Source organism: Callorhinus ursinus, unplaced genomic scaffold, assembly GCF_003265705.2.
Source record: "Callorhinus ursinus isolate GAN/ISIS: 27379988/994484 unplaced genomic scaffold, GSC_fseal_2.0 scaffold33, whole genome shotgun sequence".
Classification (NCBI taxonomy): Eukaryota; Metazoa; Chordata; class Mammalia; order Carnivora; family Otariidae; genus Callorhinus; species Callorhinus ursinus.
Genome location: NW_027397095.1, coordinates 2,532,975 through 2,556,455, shown reverse-complemented (window position 1 = coordinate 2,556,455; position 23,481 = coordinate 2,532,975). Strand labels below are relative to the sequence as shown.

The following is a 23,481-nucleotide window of genomic DNA, read 5'->3' as shown; positions in this document are numbered from 1 at the left end:
AGTTCACGAGTGCTTTTTATTTCCTTGATCTTTGGAGCTCTAAAGAACACTCAAAAGCCTGGGTGATCGCCCAAAAATGCCAATGAAGAAATGAAGCCCAAAGAGGTTAAGTAATTTATCTAGAGTTACAAAGCTTTAAGTGATGGAGCCATGACTTGAGGCAAGATCTCCTGTTTCGATTTCATGCTTAGATTCTGGCAGAGAAATGTCACAGAGATCATTTCTTATCTCTTATCTCTCTGGGAACCTTACACATGGAAAGCCAGTCATTTTTGAGCAGTACTTATGATTCCTTCTCAAAGTTACGTTCACGTCTGTTGTATCAACATCTTCATTTCCCCGAGTTGAGGTGCACCAACATTTAGCCAGCACCTACTATGAGCCAGGCACTGTTCTAGATGTTGAACAAGATAAGGTCCCTGCTGTCATGAAACTTCCTATGCTCATTTAACTAGAGAAGAAACCTAATGCACCAGGAAGTGAAATGATTGTGAGAGTTTATGTAGGACTGGAGGCAGACCCTAGGTCTTCCGAATTCTGCACAGGCTAATTCACCATGAATGGGACACCAAGCCCCATGACTTGAGAACACTCTTAAGCACACACTCAAACACTGCTGCATCAAAATGCAGCCCCAAAAGGAAGACCTCAAAATTACTCACACCAATTCGTACTGCTCCCTGCATTCCTCTTGGTGGGGGGGGGGTACCACTGTCCCATTTTACAGATGGGGGAAAGAGAGGTAGGGGAAGATTAATTCATTTAACTTGTACAACTTCGTGTAGCTCATAGATGATCAAACCATGGTTCAAACCCAGGCAGCCTGAGTCCAGAGTCCCCTCTTAACCACATCACGATACTGTGTCTGTCTTAGGGCACATAGTGCATTTGTAAACATTCTTCCTCATTATAGACCCTTAACTTTTCTCCCTTACTAGACTGTACATTCCTTGAAGGTAGAGATCACGTCTTACTTTTGCTGGCTCTGTCTTGTGGGAAGTTAGAGCCATGCAGCATTCCCCAGGATTCCTATATTGAGAGGTCAAAGAGTAAATGGGAATTTAATATTAACCCTTCTGTTTACCTTGCTGGCAAGTTTTGTCAGTTGAACACCCTCTAGGCTGGCTGAACTTTGGCCACCTCTGTCAGTTTCAGATCAACTGGCCCTATAAAGCTGAGTATTTTCTCGCAATTCTGGCTTTCAAATTGGACTGTTAATACCTGGGATTCTTGATATATGGAGCATTCAGTTGTCATCAGGAATGGTCTATTTCTGCTCATTTGGTTGCAGTGAGATCTCTTCCTGGGTTTAAAGTAAAAATACGGGACACCCAAATGATTTTTGTCTATATCTTCAAAGAGTAGGTTAATCTTTGGAATGGTTTTGCCCAATAATCAGTGTGATGAAACTGAGCTGGGAGTGGGGGTGGTGATTTCCCTTGGAGCCATAGGAAGAAACACTGCCTACATATTCTTCCTGGAAAATAATGGTTCGTTTTGACGGTTCGCTAATGCTCATCTATAAGAATTCTCGAGAAGACATAAAGAAAGTACAAACATTTTTACTTTGAAATTATATACACACGAGATTCATTATCAAGTGCTTCCTTTGAAAGAGCAGATAGCTTTTTAAAGGATTCATACCTTTTCTCATGGAAGTTTCCTTGATGGTAAAACAAAACGAATAAATACTTTGTACTGATCTCATGGAAACAGTAACTTGTTCCAAAGCTGTTTGCAAGGCCCTTTTTCCTCCACTTTCCATGCCTCGTCCTCTCTTTTACCTCCCATGCACAAGCCAGCACATAACATGGAAACACTGCCAACACCTCTGTCCCGAAGATCACACAGAGACTATTTGGCACCTAAAGCACTATCTGAAGAGGCATTTCTCCCAAATGCATTTATCAAGCTCCCGGATAAACAATGAAAACAATGTTTTACTTTCCTTCCATTTTTAAGCTTTCCTTACATCTGTATTAGCTCGGGATTTCTTGTGACCATATATTTTGAGTTGGCAAGCTGACAAGGTTGAAAAGCTTTCAAGTTTTCAAGTTTGCTTCAAGTTCTATTTCCCTCACGTGTTTTGGTTCGCGGTCTACCAATACACGCCCTTTAAGGCACCGGAGAAGTGTTGAGCAGCGCAGATGGACTTCATAGGAGTCCTAGGGAAAATGGGTTTTCCTGTCCCAAAGAAAAGGCTGTACAAATAAGGCTATTTTGCCTATGTGCAAAACATTTTCATTAAGTTTTTTTTTTAGAGCCTCATTGCATTTTTTCCCCCACACTACTCCTAGGGTAATACATTTAATATACCTTCTACAAAAAACAGGTAAGCCAAGTTATTCCATTTCATAAGGCAATTAAGAGAACCCCCCTATACCTCAGTTTATACATTGGGTCACAGGAAAAAAAGTGCCACAGTGTCTCTTTTGACCATAACTTTAGCAACATATGTGACTGGCTACGTCTATTGAAGTTGATTTTTTTTTTTTTGATAAAAGGTATGGCTTTCAATAATATACTAAATTATTAGAACTCGCTAATAAATGCCATTTAAAGAGTTTAAACAAATCCAATTTAATATAAATACACCTTAAAACCTGGATTCTAGACACAGTTATTATTAAACAACATTGGTTAATTGCTTCCTTGTGTTCATGGGACCTAAGTCCAGTGCCATTAAAAGCTCTTCATTCATGAACTGGATTTGAACTTGAAGTCAATGGGAATGTAACATATTTGGCAATTCAAGTCCTATAATGCTCAAGCACTTGAGATGAGTGAAACAGAAAATGAGTCATAAGACTGATGGCATTTAATTACATACAGGGTGATTTTGCTGAAAATTCATTTGACACATATTTATCGGGTATCTAATATGACCCAGGCACCGCCCTAGATGTTGGTTGGCCATGGATGGGGAAGGCAAGGGGCAAAAAATAAACAAAAACCCCATATCTGTTGTTCACTTTATCCATTTAACAAATATTTTTCATCATGTCCTAAAATTCAAGCGAATGAGGCCTTTAAAAATGTTCATGTGTGAGAATATCAATCAACCAACAAACATTTATTGTACACCAACTGTATGCACAGACTTGTGTCCCAAGCTTCTGGGGAATCCGAAGAGGTGAAAGACACCGCCTCTGCACTGAGGAAACCTCTTGAGTTGGGGAGGCAAAAACAACATAATGTGAAAGAAAAGCCAACAATGTAGACACTTAAGAGTAAACTTCAGGAGCTACTTTACGACCCAGCAATTGCACTACTGGGTATTTACCCCAAAGATACAAATGTAGTGATCTGAAGGGGCACCTGCACCCCAATGTTTATAGCAGCAATGTCCACAATAGCCAAACTATGGAAAGAGCCAAGATGTCCATTGACAGATGAATGGATAAAGAAAAAGTGGTATATATATACAATGCAATATTATGCAGCCATCAAAAAAACGAAATCCTGCCATTTGCAGCAACGTGGATGGAACTAGAGGGTATTATGCTGAGCGAAATAAGTCAATCAGAGAAAGACATGTATCATATGATCTCACTGATATGAGGAATTTGAGAAACAAGACAGAGGATCATAGGGGAAGGGAAGGAAAAATGAAATAAGACAAAACCAGAGAGGGAGACAAACTGTAGGAGACTCTTAATCTCAGGAAACAAACTGAGGGTTGCTGGAGTGGAGGGGGGTGGGAGGGATGGGGTGGCTGGGTGATGGATGTTGGGGAGGGTATGTGCTATGGTGAGCGCTGTGAATTGCGTAAGACTGATGAATCACAGACCTGTACCTCTGAAACAAATAATACATTATATGTTAATAAAATGAAAAAGAAAAAAAATGAGTAAACTTCAGGACCACGAATGACAAATGCAGGGAGAATTCTAAGGGGAGAATGTCCCTCAGGCCTGGAGTGGTCACCAGAGCTTTCAAAGAGGAGCAAGTAGAGCAGGCCCTTAAAAAATGAATGAAGGGGGCGCCTGGGTGGCTCAGACAGTTAAGCGTCTGCCTTCGGCTCAGGTCATGATCCCAGGGTCCTGGGATGGAGCCCCATGTCAGACTTCCTGCTTGGTGAAGAGCCTGCTTCTCCCTCTCCCTCTGCCACTTCCCCTGCTTGTGCTCTCTCGCTCTGTCAAATAAATAAATAAAATCTTAAAAAATAAATGAGTGAAGAAACAGAAACTGGGTGAATGAAGGCAAGAAAAGAGAACAATAGTTGCCAGGTTTCCATAGGATGGTGAGCAGGCATGGGCTGGCTAGGATGGCCAGCTGACACCACGGAAGGCAAATAATGTATGGGTAGTTTCTGAAGGACCTGGAAAGTGACCCGAGGAATATATATTTGTTATGGAAAAAGGAGCCTCGCTCAAAGATTTTAAGCTGAGTAGAAACTTCGTGGCCATAAACATGCTGTGGTCACAATGCTCTGCCCTTTTGAAATGGTCTTCTTTAAGGAGCCTACAACACGCAGTCAGAGCCAAGTTTATGCATCCAACATACTCCGGAAGGACAAAAGACGAAAGGGAGGTACAGGAAGGTCAGAGTGCTCACAGGCTGTGTTAGGCCAGGCCAGGCAGTGATTCAAGTCAGGCCTGCATGAAAAGTCGGTAGAGAAACAAAATGAAAAGTGCAGCTTCTTGTTTGCATTTTGCCCACTCCCCATTTATCAGTGACCCCAGTCATTAAGGACATATAACTACATTCCTGTTTTCCAGATTGACTCAAATATTTGTCAATCTTAATCTCTATGACGGAAATTCCTTTTAAACTGTAGTTGAAAGCTCCACGAGGATTTTTTTTTTCAGTTATATTTTGTCACAGAATGAGCTCAGGCAGGGAGTTATGTTTAAATAGTCCCTTTTTGGCCCCTACTGGCATCCTGTAAATTCCTGCTACAGGACTTTAACCAGCACCCCAGTTGTTTGAAAGTGCTCGCGCTCCTCCCAAAGCATACAGTGAGTTGAATTCAATTGAATTTTCAGGGCCAATTTACTCACTGATAAGATTTGGTTGAACATTCACTGTTCATCAGTAAACACACACACACACACACACACACACACACACACACACTGCAAAACAATGATCAAAAGCTATCACTAAATGTTTATTTATCCTTTAATACTTATAAACGGCCAAGTAACTGTCTAGTCAAGCTTATGAGTCACATAAAGATGACTGTTTGTCAGAGAAGTCAACTTAAGTCGCATCAAAGCGATTTAATGGTGTAAAGGAATTCATCGCTGTATATCTAGGTATTATAGCCAATAAATCAAGGTTCTCAGTCTCAGTACAAAACCTCTGCTCCTTATTAGAAGTGCTTACAAAACTAGTGAAAGGACAGAGGACAGAGCTTTGTGGCTGAAAATGTTGGGAGAGGACCAAATGCACCCTGATTTCAAGGACCCAGTAGTTTTAACACATCAATGCCAAAACTTCTAGTAGACTTGAAGGGACGTTTCGGGGAAAATGAGTTTTCTAGGCACGCGTACGCAAGTGTTCTACCCTTTGTGTCTGAAGTTACTCCTGCTAGGGGCCTGATGTTTCTCATTCATATCATACCCCTGACTGAAATATATCTCTATAAACCAATCGCCTAGAGTTGATTGGGAAGCGGGCTGCTTTAGTAAAGGGTTAGCAGTGAAGAGTTGGGAGCACGGGACAAGAATCTGACCTGTACCCTCCCTTAAGGCCTCTAAAATAGGAATTCCAGGGGCGCCTGGCTGGCTCAGCTGGTGGAAGGTGCGACTCTTGGTCTTGGGGTTGTGAGTTCAAGCCCCACATTGGGTGTAGAGATTACTTAAAAATAAAATCTTTAAAATAAATAAATAAGTTAATTAATTAATTAAGAATTCCATTTGTCTCTCAATATTTCAGAGAGATTTCTGCTGGATTAGGAGTCAGGGGCCTTTCTTTACAGGAAAATTTAGAGGAAAGGTAAACTAGAATGGTTTTTTTTAACAACTTTTCATTGCATTTTGGACAAGTAGTCAATGTCTTTGCTAACACTAAAGAAAGATGTGTAACTATCTCTCAGGGTCAGCTTCAACAGGTAGAGGGGATGTGGAGAGAAGCTTGGTTTAATTTTACCATGAGAATGGAAAGCACCACCTTACCCTGGAAATGTAATACTCATCTTCGATAAGAACAATTCCGTGGAATCTATCAATTGCAATTCCAGTTGGCCTCAAAAAATGGGGAAATAACTTATGTGCCTCCTCCTATAAGGTGTGTAATTTAAATCCAGATTTTGGGTTTTAAAAAGAAGGGTGTGGAAAATCAAGTCCACATCAAAATGACAATACTCCAAATAACTCTAAATGAGCTCACAACAGTTAGCAAAGCCAGTGAGGAACAAAGTAACCTATTGATTTCTTCAACCTTGAGCAGAGGCCCAGAAAGGTTCATCTACTTGGATAAAACACCTGAAATTGTTAGTGTACACATGAAGAGCTTGTGATCCAATTTCATCACATCTTACATCTTGGCGATCCATGATCAAAATGGGCAGGCAGAGTTCCCAGAAGTTTAACTCCACCATCCTGATTCATGTAGTTTCTTTCCCTGACAACTCATAACCAGAGTGTTGGACTTGGATTTGTGGTTATGGAGGCATTTCACACTACTGAAAACCAGAAGGGTACTCTCCTACCTTTGAATCCTTGGGGAAAGGTAGGCCCCTGCCTCTGAGATTATAAAGATTTATTGACCCCTGTGAGTCTGTGTCTCCTGTTAATTTCAATGCAACTGCTTTGCCATCCTCTTGTCAGAGAATACCACCTTCTTTACACACATGATTTTGTCTCAACTGCCTCTCTACTATAGATTCCCAAACTGTGGACTCTGCTTTTCTACCACGTTCTATCTGATCCTCTCTAATTCTGAAAATGTTTCAAAATCAGACTCCGCTTACCTGCCTCTAACCATCTAACCCTCCTGGCCACCATCTGCTGCTAGCCAAAACATAGGATCTTTCCTATTTCTCCTTTAACCAAGTATTTGGTTTGGGTTTGTGTTTCCTGTTTCTGCCTACAAGAGCCCATTTCTCCTGCTCTCCTCTGGTCAGGATAAACATACATACAAAATATTCTATAAAAATATTCTCTGCATCAATTTCTCATCAATTGGGACACTGGGGAATTTTATTGAGTAAAAATTCCAAGAATGTGTTTAGGGTTCACAAAAAAAACCACTAAAAACACAATGAGGAAGATAAATTTGCTTTGCTGAGTACATTTTATGATGCATTCTAAAGCAGTATCCTGGTTATTAAACTATTGATATTCCTTGATGTTAATAATCGTTAACATTTATGGAGCTCTTACCCTGTGCCAGACACTGTGTTAAGCATTTTTTTGGTAAGATTTTATTTATTTATTTGACAGAGTGAGACAGCAAGAGAGGGAACACAAGCAGGGGGAGTGGGAGAGGGAGAAGCAGGCTTCCCGCTGAGCAGGGAGCCCGATGCGGGGCTCAATCCCAGGACCCTGGGATCATGACCTGAGCTGAAGGCAGACGCTTAACGACTGAGCCACCCAGGTACCCCTGTGTTAAGGGTTTTATATTCATTATCTCATTCAACCATTCTAACGCCATGTGAAATAGACAATACAAAGGAGCAACGTTAAGGTCTAATTTCAAAACAAAATCTGTCACAAATCTCAAGTCTCCACTTGTCACCAAATAGTGGTACTGAGTTTTTCCATATTCAAAATTCTCAGATGTCATAATAATAGAGTCCTGGACACTAATTAAAAAATCTCCAGTTTCTATTTTCTTCCCAGCTTCCTGTAATTACAATTTACGAAAGCTCGTTACTGCCTATCCATGGAAACCAGAGGATCCTGAATTGCTTATAATTTTTTGAATATATCTTCTTATGCATGTCTGGCAAGTAAGTTAGAAAATGCTTGATATGTTAGGTTTAAAATCACCCATTCAAGAAAATATGTGGCCCAGAGATCTGGCATCCAGCCGGCAGAAAGGAGGCATAAAAGCCTTTGGGCATACTAAATCCCTTCCCCAATAATAAAAAATCTGTACCAAAAAAACCAAAAAAACCCAAAAGTGTTATCCAAATCAAAGTGAAAACTTTGAAGCAAGATTTAGAAATTCTGAAACAACTGTGAAGCTATCATACTACAACAAGTTAGTGAGCACCTTCAAAAACTCCTCTCTCTGTTGCTCCTTTGTAAGCTTGCTCTATCAAAATTGGGGGCATGCCAATCATAAAGAGAAGGAAAAGTAAGGCAGAGATCCTTACATGAGGGCTTCGGGATGAGATCTGAGGAAGGACCCGAAAAGAAAGCAGGGATTTGAAAACAAAACTCCAGGAAAACGCTGAAGTCAAACCAGCAAGGAAGTCTGCGCATTGAGCTAAGCACCAACACACATGGGAAGTAAGAGGATACCTATAGAGTACCAATCATTAAAAAAAAAAACAAAAAAACTCAGCTTAAATGGCCAAGCAAAAGAGGAAAAGGAGAAATGGCCCCAATATTGAGTTAAAGAGAACACTTATATTTATACTAAGGTGAACAGAATGTCCATCAAAGTTGGTGACATTCTATACTTGTAGTTACCATGTTGTGTTCATCAATTTGAAATCATGTGAGTACACCTTATAGGGATGGGGCAGAAACTACAGTTAGCATTATACACTTGATATTAGCCAAAAGGCCAAGAAGCGATCTAAAGTTAGCATTATAACATCTATATCACCGAGTACTGAATGACTGAAATGATTACATTTGACCACCATATAACTTACTATATCAATGAAGGAGACAAAAATGCCTTGATTCTATTTAAAATAATAGTATAACCCCACAAAAGATGATAAAGGTACTCAGCATAAGAGAAACTCCTTCAATTCACACTAACATAAAACGGAGCTGACGTTCCCAGGGTCCGAATATGGACAGCATTATCAATCACATGTAATGCCAAACACTGTTCCACCAAAAACATTCAAGCCTCAGGCACCAAAGCAGCTTTCGCATTAGTAATCACTGAAAAAAACACAACTTGGGTTATCGGGCTTGTCAAAAGTCAGACAAAACTCTTTTATGGACCGATAAAGATTTTGAGCATTCTAGAATTACAAGTAATCCTGAAAGATCAATCTAGCTCATTACCTTCAGGCAAGTAAATGAAAGACTTTAACCCACTTAGGGTAAATGGTTCATATCCAATTACAGAATGCGTATCAATAGTAGTTCTCCATAATTTCTCTTTCATAAATATATTCCCTGGGTAAACATTTATTAAGGACTAACTTGGGGCCACATACCTAGATGTCAAGGGCATAAACATGGACAAGCCAACAGCCCCTTGTGTTACGTTTTATTTTCAAAATCTCAAACAAATTTCCCAAAGATAATTTTCGTGGATGACATAATTTTAGGAAACCAGATGTTATATACCTTTCATTTTTGAAAAACTTATGTTTAGGCCCACAAGGGTTTCTGATGAATAAACCAAACCACAATATCATTAGGAACTCATCCATTCCTTGACCATGATCCTCAAGTATCTTCCCATTGTCTCTACTATCTCTTAAGCTGCAATTCTGTGTCTCCCCCAAAATATCCATGTGAGTTTTCCATATTTCAGCTGTGCCTCTTTCTCAAGGAAGGCTTCCTAAGCCTTCATTGCTGGAATATTCTACCCCTATACCTTCTCTTCCTCACTGTCAGTCACTCTTGTACAGACTACAGACTACAATATGGCTTCCATCTCCAGCATTCTATTAAAACCACCCTAGATTCAATGACTTCATTCAAGAACAACACTAATTTGAATTAAACATCGCTAGAACCGTAGGTATATTTACTATTAACTCCCCTAGCACAATACCCGACACAACTAGGTTCTCAATAAATACGAGCGGAGTTGAATATTACATAAATAACAAAGGGGGCAGTATGCATGACATAGTAGTTACCCATTAAAGATCTTGAACTGTCAGTCGTGTACAGGTAAGAGTCTGCATATTTACAAAAACTGAGTTTTGCTTTGTTTGCTTTACAAATATGTATTAAGTACTACGTAAAAGGCACTGGACCTGGTTCCTATTCTCACGGACCTGAATCATCTAGCAAATATAACTGCAATGCCACACACATACAGGTGTTTTTAAAAGATACATAATTTGTATAGATTTATGGAAAGTGCCTCCCTTAGGAAGGGAGAAATCCCATTCTTCTTTTTATTTATTTTTTTTAATTTTATTTATTTGAGAGAGAGAATGAGATAGAGAGAGCATGAGAGGGGGGAGGGTCAGAGGGAGAAGCAGACTCCCTGCTGAGCAGGAAGCCCGATGGGGGACTCGATCCCGGGACTCCAGGATCATGACCTGAGCCGAAGGCAGTCGCTTAACCAACGGAGCCACCCAGGCACCTGAAATCCCATTCTTCTAAAGCCAGCTTCTCAATTCCACCAAGGAAAAGGGACCATGGGGCTCTCCGGGCAGTGCTCAAACAGAACTCTCCACCCTGAGCCCGCTGGATCATGGCTGTGCAGCTATTTCTGTGAACTGCTTCAGGGCAGGACCTAGGCTGGTGCCTGACACTTAGTGGTGGGCTCTCAGCCCATTTGTTTTCATTGCACATACGAGGACACTAAGGCCCAAAGACCTGCATTTGAACCTCAGTCAAGATACTTAGCCTCAGCCTCTTGGTTTCCTGACAAGATTAAATCATATGGCAGATGGGAACTCCCCTGGTGTAAGGGAGGCAGATGATAAGCCCAGGTCCCAGTTAATGGCATTGTACAGTATTAGATGTGGTAGGTGGGTTGCGAGGAATTTGAAGACAACGAAAAAAATACATAAGTAAGCAAATTACAGTACTTATTTGATGTTTCGGGCTTGACTTTAGTCAAAGTAAACATTTAAAGAAATCCAGTGTGGGAGAGGGCAAAGGACCTGGATGGAAAAAAAGTGAAGAGATGCCCTAGGGACAGAAAACAGAGCTGATGTAACAGCATCCTTAGAGGCTAGAGTAAAACTTGCCCAGATATTAGCAACATCAGTTAATTAAATGGGAAAAAGTTCCATATAATCCAAATAAAGGTATAGTGCTTCCAGGTGGCAAAAACAAAGAGAATAGATGATTTCCAGATCTTTAACAGTACCTTTCCCAGATCTTTAAAAAGGAAAGTTAATTTGACAATAAGTAAATAAAGTGCCATGAAAAATGGCAACCTTTCAGCAACTGGGTATTTACTTATGGGAACGAAAAAGAGAAATATTGAAATGTCCCTGCATTTTTATAAATGTAGGGAAAAGCCGCACTGTGGTTGAATACAGGATTTTGGAGTCAGAAGGCCTTGCTCACAATCCTACCTCTTACCTAGTAGTTGGAAGGCCTTGGACAAACTACCTAAACCGTGTGACTTCAGTTTCCTCACCCAGAAAAAGGTACCAATAATAGCATCTATCTCATAGGGTTGTTTTCTAGATTGAAATGTGTTAATATTTATAAAGGACTTACAATGGCACTTGGCACAAAACAAGCAGTAATTAAGTGCTTCGGAAATAAATCACCTCATCGTGTTCAATATGGGAACAGGAATTTGACAAGCCTTATCCCCTTACTTTAAAATAATTATAAAAAATCGTTTAAATGTCTTGCTATATATTTACTCTGAAGCCATCAAGTTCCTTATACAAGTACTTTTAAAAATGAGGAACTCTGGAGATGAACAAGAAAAAATAAAAGCAAGAGGCTGCCTTGTTTTCTCTTTCTCTAGAAGGATCTATAGGTGAAAACTATAGAGAGTCAGAGCGAGGCACAGCGGAGGGCTGGCTGACAGCATCAGCTGGCTCACAGGATGCTGGGCTGCTTCCCTAGGTGGTGTACTCCTCTTTGCTGGGTTTCTATCACACGGCCTGGGAAACTGGGCTAGAAACATCCACATCACCATGTCAGGCTAAGATGCCCTGAGCATAACTTTTTATTACGATATCAGCAAGCAAGGGCATTGCTAACCTGTGTGCTGTGTGCATAGCACTGCATTTGGTCTTCGGGCGACATGAAATGCATATAAGACAGATTTTCTTCTCTCAAGGAGTTTATACTCTAGTTGGGGAGACAATCTCGCATCCCCAAATTCTTAGAGGTAGCATGCAAGGAAGTTCTGAATCTCCCTTGCTTTATAACCACAAACTCCTAGAACTCTAGAATGACAAGCTGTGCCTTCTTAGAAGACTCTCTCTTATCCAGAAGTGGTATTTCTTGTCCATCACAGTGACTGTGTCTATTGCTAGTGGGAGAAAGAAAGACCCACTGCAGAGTTCTAGTTTCTCTTCAACGTGCATATGAAAGTGTTCTATCTACCCGTGTCTTCCGAATGCAGAGCACTACATCCATAGCAGCAGGGCCGGGAAATGTAGGACACAAAAAGGAAGAGAATGAACTTATACATTTTCATTATGTATAATGATCTGTACTTTTTATTGCTCGTTGAGTTGTTCAATCATGAACCCAAGCAAGACCTCAAGCACAGATGCATTTCCCACATTTCTGCTTTAATATGAGCCTGAGTCACAGACTCAAAATGTGAGCAGTGATGGCCTACAGGCCAATGCCCTCATTTTTCACACAAGACAACAGGACTATAAAGAATAAGGGACTCAGTCATGGTTACAAAGAGTTAGTGACACAGGCAGCACGAGAGCTCAGTTCCAATAACTAGAGTTGAATCCTTAGTTCTATACCTTGGAGAAGTTTTTAAACTCAATCTCTCAATAGTGGTCCCCCTTCCTCCCTCAGTCCCTTCCTCCCTCCATTCGTGTCTGCTTAATTCTTTCTCTCTCTTTCTGTACTCTCTTCATATTTAAACTCTTAATTTCCATGGCATAAGAATACGTATGATCATAACAACTGAAGCCACTGTGTCTCAACTCAAAACCTATTCTATTTCTTTGAATGGGAAGCTGAAGTGAATGCTTTCAAATGTTCCGGAGAACTAGAGTAATGGCCCACTTTTACAAAGCGGACTATAAAACAGCCCACAACCAGCTAGGGCAGTTAATAGATAATCTTTACTATTTGATGCAAATTAGCTTTTAAAACAATCCAAGCATCAAAGTGTCCAAAAGAAAGCAGGAGTTAGAATGAGTTATTGAAGCTGGCTGGGGTGGAAGAGAGACCACCACAGGATTTTTCAGAGACCAAAGGAAGATACAGCCACGTATCTATGTATGTATGTTATACTGCTGGAAACCAGTGTGTCTGTGCGTGTGTATGTTTGTGTGTGCATGTGTGTCTGTTATTGGGGGAAGGGATAGAATCTTAAGACTGCTGGCTAAAAAGGAGCTAAATGTGGTGAGACATTGTACTGAACATGACAAAATTCTTTCCTATATAAAGAGTGCTAAAGAACTAATACTTCACCTGAAACCTAGAGAAATCAGACTTCAGTCATTTAGGGCAATGTTCTAGCAGCAAAGCAATTAACTGGGGCAGTAGAAGGGAAGTTTATAAGTAGAAAACCCACAGGAAGCCATATATAGGCATATGGCCCAGAGCTTCTTAGTACAAAGTATTTTGATTAAAAGGAAAAGTTCTCCTTAAAGGAAAAACCAAAGAAAGCGCTGAGGCTATTAACAACAATTTGGTGAGAGAAAGGTGTTAATTATGCCACCTGGTGGCAGTTCCCAGAATTGCAAGCATAGTGGATTTCCCTGCCTAAGGCTATCTTTGCGAGCATAATTTAAGAAATATGTACCCCATAAAATATCTCCAAACAGCTAAAAACATGCCTTTATAATGACTGCTTTTCTCACCCTGGTGGTATTTAAAATATATACAGATTATTACAGGAGAATCAATTACATATCAATCCCGAACAATGGATAATGTTTAGAAAATGAGTGGATTTCTCGTTCATAATCAAACATAACTGTATAGATAGGAAATTTAGCAAAGTTTCAGCCATCACTGTACCTAAAAGAGGTTGGCTGAAATTTTTTTAAGGGATAGGAGAAGAAGAATGTGGCATGAGATAGTGAACATAACGACTGGATGCATGAGAAGACATCGTTTTCCTCAGTTTTATGAAAAGATAAAGCAAGCACGTTGTTGTCCAAAATCGGTAGATCATATAAAACAGATTGAATTAATGAAAATACTGGGAGATTTTTTTTTTTAAATCGTGGTAACTAGAAATCACTTTTGGTGGAAATCTTTTTGATACAATCCTTTTTTTGTCTTACTAAACAACATTAAATAACCCTAATTAAATCTTTATCTCATTACTAGAGATATTATAATGCCTTAAGGCCAGGATCCCTGGACATCAATTCTTATTAAGGTTAATAGAAGCTCTTGGGGTTTGGCTTCAATATGAATTGACCTTAGGCTACGAAACAGGTTATTTTTTCTTATACTTAATCTCTGGTAAATTCATATTTTATTTCTCACAACAATTGAATGCAGATAAAAAAATTCTTATTGATTACGGGTTTCAGACAGTTGAGTTCCACTTAATTACTATTTCAGTGTATTTGAGAAAATGTGTCAGCAATTCATAGTAAATGGAACAATATGATGCTCCAATAGAAGTCCAAAATTAAATATATCTTATACTGCTAGCTAAAATCAAGAAAACGTGCTCCTTACAGTTGCAAAGGTTGGTAATACAAAGAATGGAGGAATTCTCCATTTTCACATGTAGTGGAAACTAGAAATGAGAGTTAAAACCCAAGGAAAACACTAATTCCAAACCTCATTTTCTTTACCAGGTTATTCGTGTCAATAGAAAAATCAGGAAAACCATTAGTGATCAGTGGAACAGTACTGTCTCAGCTAGAGATGACATCACACAAAAAATGTCCTATTGTATTTGCTATCCAAACACACTCGTTAAGCTAAGCAGAGGTAAGGAGAACCTGCTTTAAAAAACATCTGATACACCTGAAATGACATTTTCTAAAAGTAGATGGAAGCTGAAATGATACAAGAGGATTACCAAGCAAATGGAAAGGGAGTAATGAGGAAAAAAAGGGAACCAAAACAGTTTTAGTGCTGAGCACATAGTAGGTTTTCAAAAATATATGTTAACATAAATACAAGATTCTCATATTGAGCCTATCAAAAAGCCTCCCTTAAGTAAATTAAGTGTATATATTTGCACATAGAAAACTCTACTTAGGGCACATTTTTGTAAGGTACTCTGTATTTACTTTGTCGCAATGGTGGTAACTCTTTTAAATAAATTAGAATATCCATTGCTCATTACACTGAACGGTACAGAGCTGACCTTAACTTTTAAAGCCATGCTTCCCAGGAAAATGATGTAGCTTTTCCCGAAGCACACACAAGCAACATTCCCATTTGTATAGTGTTCTTTTCAGGAGAATGCTAACGCAGGGTAGCAGTGCACATTCGCAGCCACACGCCATCTGAAAATCCCTGCAGGATAAGCAAAGTGTGATTGTTACTTGAAAAAATTTCCACTGACAAACTGAACTTCCAAAAACATTTTAGAATGTTCTTCATCTTTATCCTCTTAGTCTACATTGCTATTTCTAAATAATGCAGAAGTATTTTGAAGCATGTATGATATTGATGAAAGAAAAGAATTTTTCCCTCCAGATACAAATGCATATTTATGAAATTAAAAAAAAGGTGTGCATGCAAAAATTCAGTGGTGATGCCAGTTCATTTTAGGCTCTTCTTCCCCAGACTCCCTTAGACTATTATTAGGTGAGAAAATAATTCTTCAATCAGATTTCATTAAAAAAGAGAACGCAGAAGATTACTAATCTGTATTCTACACATCCCCCCCCCCCAACTCTATGAGCTTGGAAGTGCTTTTACTGAAAGTAGCAACCTCTTTACAATCCTAGTTCTGATCCCAAAATAACTTTCTCAACACCGTAATTTCAATGATAAGTAATTCTTATTAATACTGCTGGCCCATAAAGATATTACAAAAGTCTGCAAATTCACATTGAGGTCTTATTATATTAACACCTCATTTATTGGAATTGTCAGGCAAGGAGGGGATCAATAAAAATGAGATTTCAGAAACTAAAACTTTTAAACATTAATATTTGTCTCTTTTAATCAGTCTTGGTAGGTATCTTTCTGAAATGCTTCTTCAAACTTTGTTGCCCCCTTAGAGAGAGAATAGGAAAAACAAAATTATGCTTTTTTCTAATAATTCTGGGTCATGATTAGAAACACCAGTCACATCTTGAAGGATATGTTGGGCACTTGGTTACATTTTTGTTGCTGAATCATGGGGGTGTCCAGGAAGTGTGCAGTGGAAAGGGTGTTCTGGTCAGTGTTTATGTTCCAACCAATAAGGCAGTATCCCGGTAAGTATCTTAACCTACCAAGGCATACTGTTGGACTATCACACTGTTATTTTGTGCTAGGTGCTCGCTAACCCATACCACATGTTCAGACCCCTTGACATATGCACAACGTGAAGGGATATATACTGAAGTTGATCAGCGAGAGGGAGATTTAAATTTTCCAGTGAGCCAACGAGGAGGAAGCGTAGTTTGGATTCCTCGGGAAAGAAGAGCCCTCCTTAAGTCTAAAATATGACCAAAAGGCATGCCAAAGATTAGGAAATGCAAGGGAACTGGTTAGTGCTGCTTCTGTTTATTTATCTTAGTAAAAGCTCTGGAGAGTTAGTCACCGAACATATGTTGATTTCTGGGGATAATTACAGTAGGTTGTAAAGGCTGTTGGTGAATTTCTAAGCCCAATCTAACTGCTTACATATTTTATGTAAGGGAATTTCTGAATAAAAATTGATAACCACCGTACGTGTAAAAGTTAATTAACCCATTTACTTATTGCTACTGAGGAAGCTGGCTCGGTGGGCACAGCATCCATATGGTGCCACTTAATGACAAAGATAAAAATCTTTGTCTAAATATAATGATGAGGAAATTGTAGCAGCTTGGTCCATAAAGTGGCTCTCCCCTGGCCCCTGGCTTGAGCCACACTTAGTATAGGCTTCACTCCTCCGTGCCATTTTTCAGCATTTTTTCCCCCGTGCTTAATCCTGAAAATGACTATATCATCACTGCTCTGGAAATAATAAATGTGAAACAACACAGAAAGATGAAAGGCAAACAGTAATCTCAGTGTTAATTCATTGTTACTCTAAACGACTCTGTATTTGTCAATTTGTCTTGGCAGAATTCCGGAGCACTGCCAAAAACAGTTATCAGCAGAAGACTGAAACTCAACCATTAAATTCTGGTCCCCAGACAGCATCCTGCCAAAGATGTTACTGGTCGACTAAAGAAATATGCACATAAATCACAAGGCTGGCAAACAGCATGGCATCGATGCAGTCAAGAAGTGTAAATCCAACTCTCTTGTAGCTTCTAAGCCACACATCGAACATTCTAAAAGCACTGATCCCTTAGCATGGAATAATGTGTGAGCTATGGAGATTTTACCAAGCTGATAGGAGGTAGTCATGTAATTTATTGTCAAACTCTATGGCCATGTAACAGGAGCAGAAAGGAATGTCAAAGTCGGCCTCTCATTTTCTTTCTTTTTTTTATTTATAAATACTTATTTTATTTTTTTTTAAGATTTTATTTATTTATTTGACAGAGACAGAGACAGCGAGAGCAGGAACACAAGCAGCGGGAGTGGGAGAGGGAGAGCAGGCTTCTTGCCGAGGAGGGAGCCCGATGTGGGACTCGATCCCAGGACCCTGGGATCATGACCTGAGCCGAAGGCAGACGCTTAACGACTGAGCCACCCAGGCGCCCCTCTCATTTTCAAGTATAGAGAATTGCGAACTTACTTGGCTTTTGGTGTGAAAAGACTCAAAGGACTAGAGACTCCATGTAAGAGAAACCTTCACATCAGTCTCCAATGATTTGAATGTCATTTAAAGAGGACTATGTATGATTTATGAAAAACAGAATAAAGTGTATAATTGCAGGGCGCCTGGGTGGCTCAGATGGTTGAGCGTCTGCCTCTGGCTCAGGTCATGATCCCAGGGTCCTGGGATCGAGTCCCGCATCAGGCTCCCTGCTCAGTGGGGAGCCTGCTTCTCCCTCTGCCTCTCTCTCTCTGTCTTTTATGAATAAATAAATAAAATCTTTAAAAAAAGTGTATAATTGCAGTTGAATTGAAAATATAATAACAGCAAATGTGCACAGTGTTTACTATGTGCCTGGCACTAATCATAGCTTTTTCACATACATTAATTCATTTATTGTTCATAACAATCCTGTGAGGTAGGTACTGTTATTGTCCCCATTTTCTTTTTTTTTTTTTAAAGATTATATTTATTTATTTTAGAGACAGAGAGAGGGAGAGAAAGCCTGAGTAGGGGGAGGAGCAGAGGGAGATGAACAAGCAGACCCCACGCTGAGCACGGAGCCCAATGTGGGGCTCGATCTCAGGACTCTGAGATCATGACCTGAGCCAAAACCAAGAGTCGGACGCTTAGTCGGACGCTTAACCGACTGAGCCACCCAAGTGCCTCTATTGTCCCCATTTCCCAGATGAGGAAACTGAGACACAGAAAGATTAAATAACTTGATCCAGGGCCACACAGTGGATGAGTAGTGAAGCAGGGATCAAATTCAGGCATGCTCCAGAATACTTGCTGTTCATCACCACTCTGTCCTGCCTCCCGTGGGCACAAAAATGCATAAACACCACTTAAGATTTATAGGTTTATTACTAGAGATTTGGGCACATAATGAATCGAAGTACTTTTTAAAAAACTGTAAAGTTTGGGGCGCTTGGCTGGCTCAGTCGGTAGAGCACACAGCTCTTGGTCCTGAGCTCAAGCCCCATGTTGGGTGTAGAGCTTACCAAATAAATAAATAACTGTAAAGATTATTCAAAGTTCTATGAAGATATAATTTCTAGAGGTGCCAAGCATTATCGACAACAGCTCCACTTAAGTTTTATTTACAAATGAAATCTGTAATTACATGGTATTCATAGATTTGAAGTACGCAGACATTTGAGATTAGGAAAATGCAGATTAACTTCTCTGTCTTGTTAAGAAGTGACTACCTTCTTATTGGATGGGTTCAGATGTAGGGGACAATGCCCCAGAAGGGATGTGCATATCAGACTAGTGGATGAATTAGATCCAGCACAGAATTCTACTCAGGGTTTCAGCATCCCCATCAAACATGTCTGCCCATCTCCAGCTCAACACTTGTCACATGATAGTGGAACTCTTGATTAGCTGTCTGCTTGACTGTGAGCACCTCAAGGACACCTCTTATTCATCTTGTCACTGGCTCAATACCTCATGTACACTAAATTCTCAACAAACACTTGCTAAACTAATGGAAGTAGTGAGCACCTGTTGTATGCAAGACATTGCACTAGCTGGTGGGAAAACAAAGATGCAGGGTGGCACGGCAAAGTGCCCAATACATGGTGCATCAATAAGGGAGGCACCACAAAGAACAGAGATGGTGAGTGTGGGTCTTCATGTAAGAAATCAACTTTCCCCTTATGGGTGACGGAATAAGTGGGAGTCCAAAGCTGTCTCAATCCATCCCCTCTCTTTGTTTTTATTTTTATTTTTTTGCATCTCTTAAAAAATAGATCAACAACCCCCTCAATTTAGCTATTACTTTACTTTTGAAAGTCTTTGTAGAAAAACATCTAGGTTCCTTACCTTAATATTAAAACTTATTTGAATATTTGCTCAGGGTTCTATCCTCAGCACCTAGAAACATGGCTGACTCATGGATTGTGCTCAGTAAGGGTATGCTGAATGAACAACCAATGCAGAGAAGGAAAGGAGGAAAGAAAGGAAAGAAGAAAAGAGAGAGACAGGGAAAGAAAAAACCTACAAGTGGGATGGGAAGGAAAGTAAACAGAAAAGTCCTAGGAGGTCAAATATCAGAAAAATCAATCCAGGATTTAAAATAGGCTGTGACCGCTGCATGGATCCAGCAGAGTTTACCTTAAAAACTCCTAAACAAAAGATTGCTATAAAAATATCAGGCACCACCACTATTAAATACTAGTATATCTCACCATAATATAACTTTTAAAAGTCTGGTAACTGTTAACCGACAGTAGTGTGCACAGCAGACTTATCCCGCACAAGGGTGCTGTTAATTGAATGATGCTTTCTCCCCTCCACTTCTAAGAGGTTATGGTTCCGTAACTTGGAAACTCTGCAGCTTTTGGTCATTCCAGATCTTTACTTCATTCCAGCCGCACCGTCCTTATCCAGTGCTCAGTCTTAGGTCACTAACGTATTGTAAACGAGACAGACGGCACACTCAAGTTCCCAACGAAACCTTTTTTTTTAAAAAAAATTTCCACAATATAACCATGGAGATTTTAAGGGCAGACCGTGGAATCAGAGGGTTAAGTTCAAGTTTTGACACTGTGGTTTACTAGCAGAATGTCTTTGGGCATGCTACTAATCTCTCTGAGCGTCAGGTTCCCCGTCTGTAAAAAGGAGATAAATAACAACACTGACGTCACAGGGTTGCAATGAGGAGGAGATGAGAGGATGTGTGCAAAGTGCTTATCACAGTGCCTGGCACAGAGTAAGGAACTGTTTCCATGAGAAAGGCCTAGGCGCCTGGCTGGCTCAGTCAGTGGATCGTGTGACTCTTGGGGATGTGAGTTGGAGCCCTACGTTGGGTGTAGGGCTTACTTAAATAAACAAACAAACAAACTTTTTTAAAAAGAGCACAAAATTATATCATCTCTTCCTATCACTTCTTAATATTCCTTTCCCCCCCTTTTTTTTTCTTTTCCTCCCTAGTAGATTGTTCTATAGTGAGGCCTGTTCTGTTACTAAAAACTGGTGGTGATTCATATTTAAATTTAAATAAAAAGGTATGATTGATTGACTTTAGGCCAGATATTACATGGGAGGATACAACTGCAAAAGGTCTATGGCTGCTACAGATCTATAACACAACCGCAATCTACTACAGAACTCAGGTTTAAAAAGAAGTCAAAACTACAAATGAATGAATGAATGTCAAAACTGTTCTTGTGTGTGTTTGTGTGCATATGTGTCAGAGGGGAGGCCTTGAGCACTATAATAAACTAATAAATACGTAGCCTGTAAATATGCTTTCCAAACCAAAAGAAGACATGATGTCTGATACATTTTATTGCCAAAGCAATTTTCCAAAGTTATAAGTATAATGATTACCTGGTCAAAGCCTGCTTTGGAGGAATGCCAGGGTTGATACACTGTAGACAGTCAATTGCAAGTCACACACAACCGGTATACCTGATTTCTCTCCAAGTATTTTTTTGCAGATTTGCTTTTTTTTTTCATATGAATTTGTATAGCTTGTCGACTGGAGTCAGATAAATTGGCCCCCTTCCCCCTTTTTGCCAACTGTTCTACATGTAGAAGGCTACGGTTTTCAATTCGAATACTGGAAGAATCAAATTCTTGCCAAGAAAAGAGGCTACAGAACCCCTGAGTACATGTTCCTTTCTACTGAACACAGCTGGGGAGAAGTGGGGGCAAAAGCTTTCTGTTACCACTCACTTTTGTCTTCCTTGTTGGAATTTTCCCCACTGTAAGCTCAACAAAACAAGTTGTCATTTCTCTGGTATTTATTACAGTGTTAATCATACATACACACAAAGATAACATGGTACCGAGTTTTGAGAAGCAGGCATTTTTCTCTATTATTTTCATTTTAATTACTTTCATATGAATTATTAATAATTTTAATTTTAACTTCAATGTGCAAACCTCACTGTTAAAAAAATACAATTTCGCTGTGCAAAAGGACTCTGAGACGGTATTATCACTGATGCTAATCAAACCCAAAAATGACCCATTTGCAAATTCAGGTTTTTTTAGTGAATCCAATAAGTAATTGTAATAATAATAAACCAGAGAGCAGACCCTGGAGGAGGAGCTGAGATGCCTAAGAGGTGTAGTTAATTGGTAATATGGAACAAGACCTTTGAAGAGGTATCAGACTAAATTAATTAGTTAAGAGAGGCACAGAGTTCACAACTTGATTACCAAGCTGTTTGATTCCCTCAACACAATAGCCTTAATTTAAACCAACCATATGAACTTGCCTTCCTGTGCAATCCTCCCAATTATCAAGCAAAGAGTTGAAAATTGTTGATCACGGACTGAATGAGCCCACTCATGCTATCATTTTAAGTTTGGATCTGCTGAATATTTTTACTTGAACAAAGTACAAAGACATCCTCAATAACTTAAATGTAAAACCATTCGGCTTGCTTCTCTATTTAGGATACTCTAGATATCTATTTTTTCCAGTGTCAAATGGTAAGGAAGACGTTTAAACTAGAAATCATAAACAGGAAAGTAAAAGCAAAGATTTCCCACTTGTTTTAGAAATCTATTTAACAAACATTTTTCCTAGGGAAGAGTTACTGCTGATTTTGTGCAATATCTTCTCTTGGCAGGAAGATGTTGTGCAACTATTTTGATGCATGTTGATGGAGTATTCTTAAATTCTTATCAACAAGTAGTGTTTGCCCAGTGACTTGAAATGTAGCATAAAAAACAAAAGTTGAAGTTATAAAATTATATATACGTATATACACATACACCATCACATACACATTTGTGTCTAGATATTTTGGGAGGGGGGTAGGGAATATAGCTTTAATGCAATTTAATCCTCAGAATGTGGAATTCATTTTAACCATAAAATCCCAGGCATCCCACCTAAGAAGCACCCCCCCCACTTGTTTTTACCTGGAACATGTGGCAAAATAAACACAGACTAGGGGATGCGGGTTTAGATAATTAGTACCTTTACAATCACTTCAAAGATTTAAGTTTTTCAACATGTCGCCAAATTGGCATCATTTTCTTCTTTAGAATAAAAAACATTTTCAGAACCTCGAAGCAACAACCCTTTCTCTTGGACGAGAATCAACATCAACCCAGACATTAAGTACAAGGCTTATGTTCAAGATATTTTGTACCGATATCCATCAGCTGCTGAGAAAGGAAGAATAAAATATGTTCTAAAAGGGAAAACGGGGAGGGTGGCTACAGTAAGGAGAACTGAACCTGGACCCGAGGCTTATTTTTTGAATTACACGGTGAAAGAGAAAGTCCACGAAACCCGGAAGTTGCCCGACGCAACACAGGGCAGGTGCTGCCCGTGTTGAAATTTCCAACTTTATGAAGGACTGACACGGGATCCTAGTCTAAAGGGAAATCACAGAGGAAAACCACATCCTTGGCAGTTATATTCCAGTCTTCGTTATTCTTTACAGCTTTCCCCAATTGACTTTCATTTTCCTGGAGCCCAACCTATAGAAAGATGTCAGTCACATGTGCACGAATTCAGTAGCCCCAAGAGGTCTCGAAAGCCATTTATCTATTCTTTTGGCCGAAATCCAGTCTTGGTTTCGTTCCAACCTATCTCACTTCTTTTTGTGACAAGCTCAACCCTACACCTTAAGGGCAAAAAGAATAAACGCGAGAGTTCCTCACGGTTTCCTTAATCCGGCGGCACGAGCA

At 39.6% G+C, this 23,481-nt stretch overlaps 1 protein-coding gene across 6 annotated transcripts in view; it reads right to left on the bottom strand.

Moving 5' to 3' along the window:
• Positions 1-23,481, bottom strand: part of MBNL3 (muscleblind like splicing regulator 3) — a 109,344-nt gene that overhangs the window by 71,399 nt on the left and 14,464 nt on the right. Inside the window, exon 1 of one of the 6 annotated variants that reach the window (XM_025852526.2) lies at positions 15,274-15,315. The exons of the other annotated variants lie outside the window; for them this stretch is intronic. The gene's annotated coding sequence lies outside the window, so the exon portion shown is untranslated. Of the gene's footprint in view, positions 1-15,273; positions 15,316-23,481 lie in introns of those variants that run through there. 6 annotated transcript variants of the gene reach the window in all.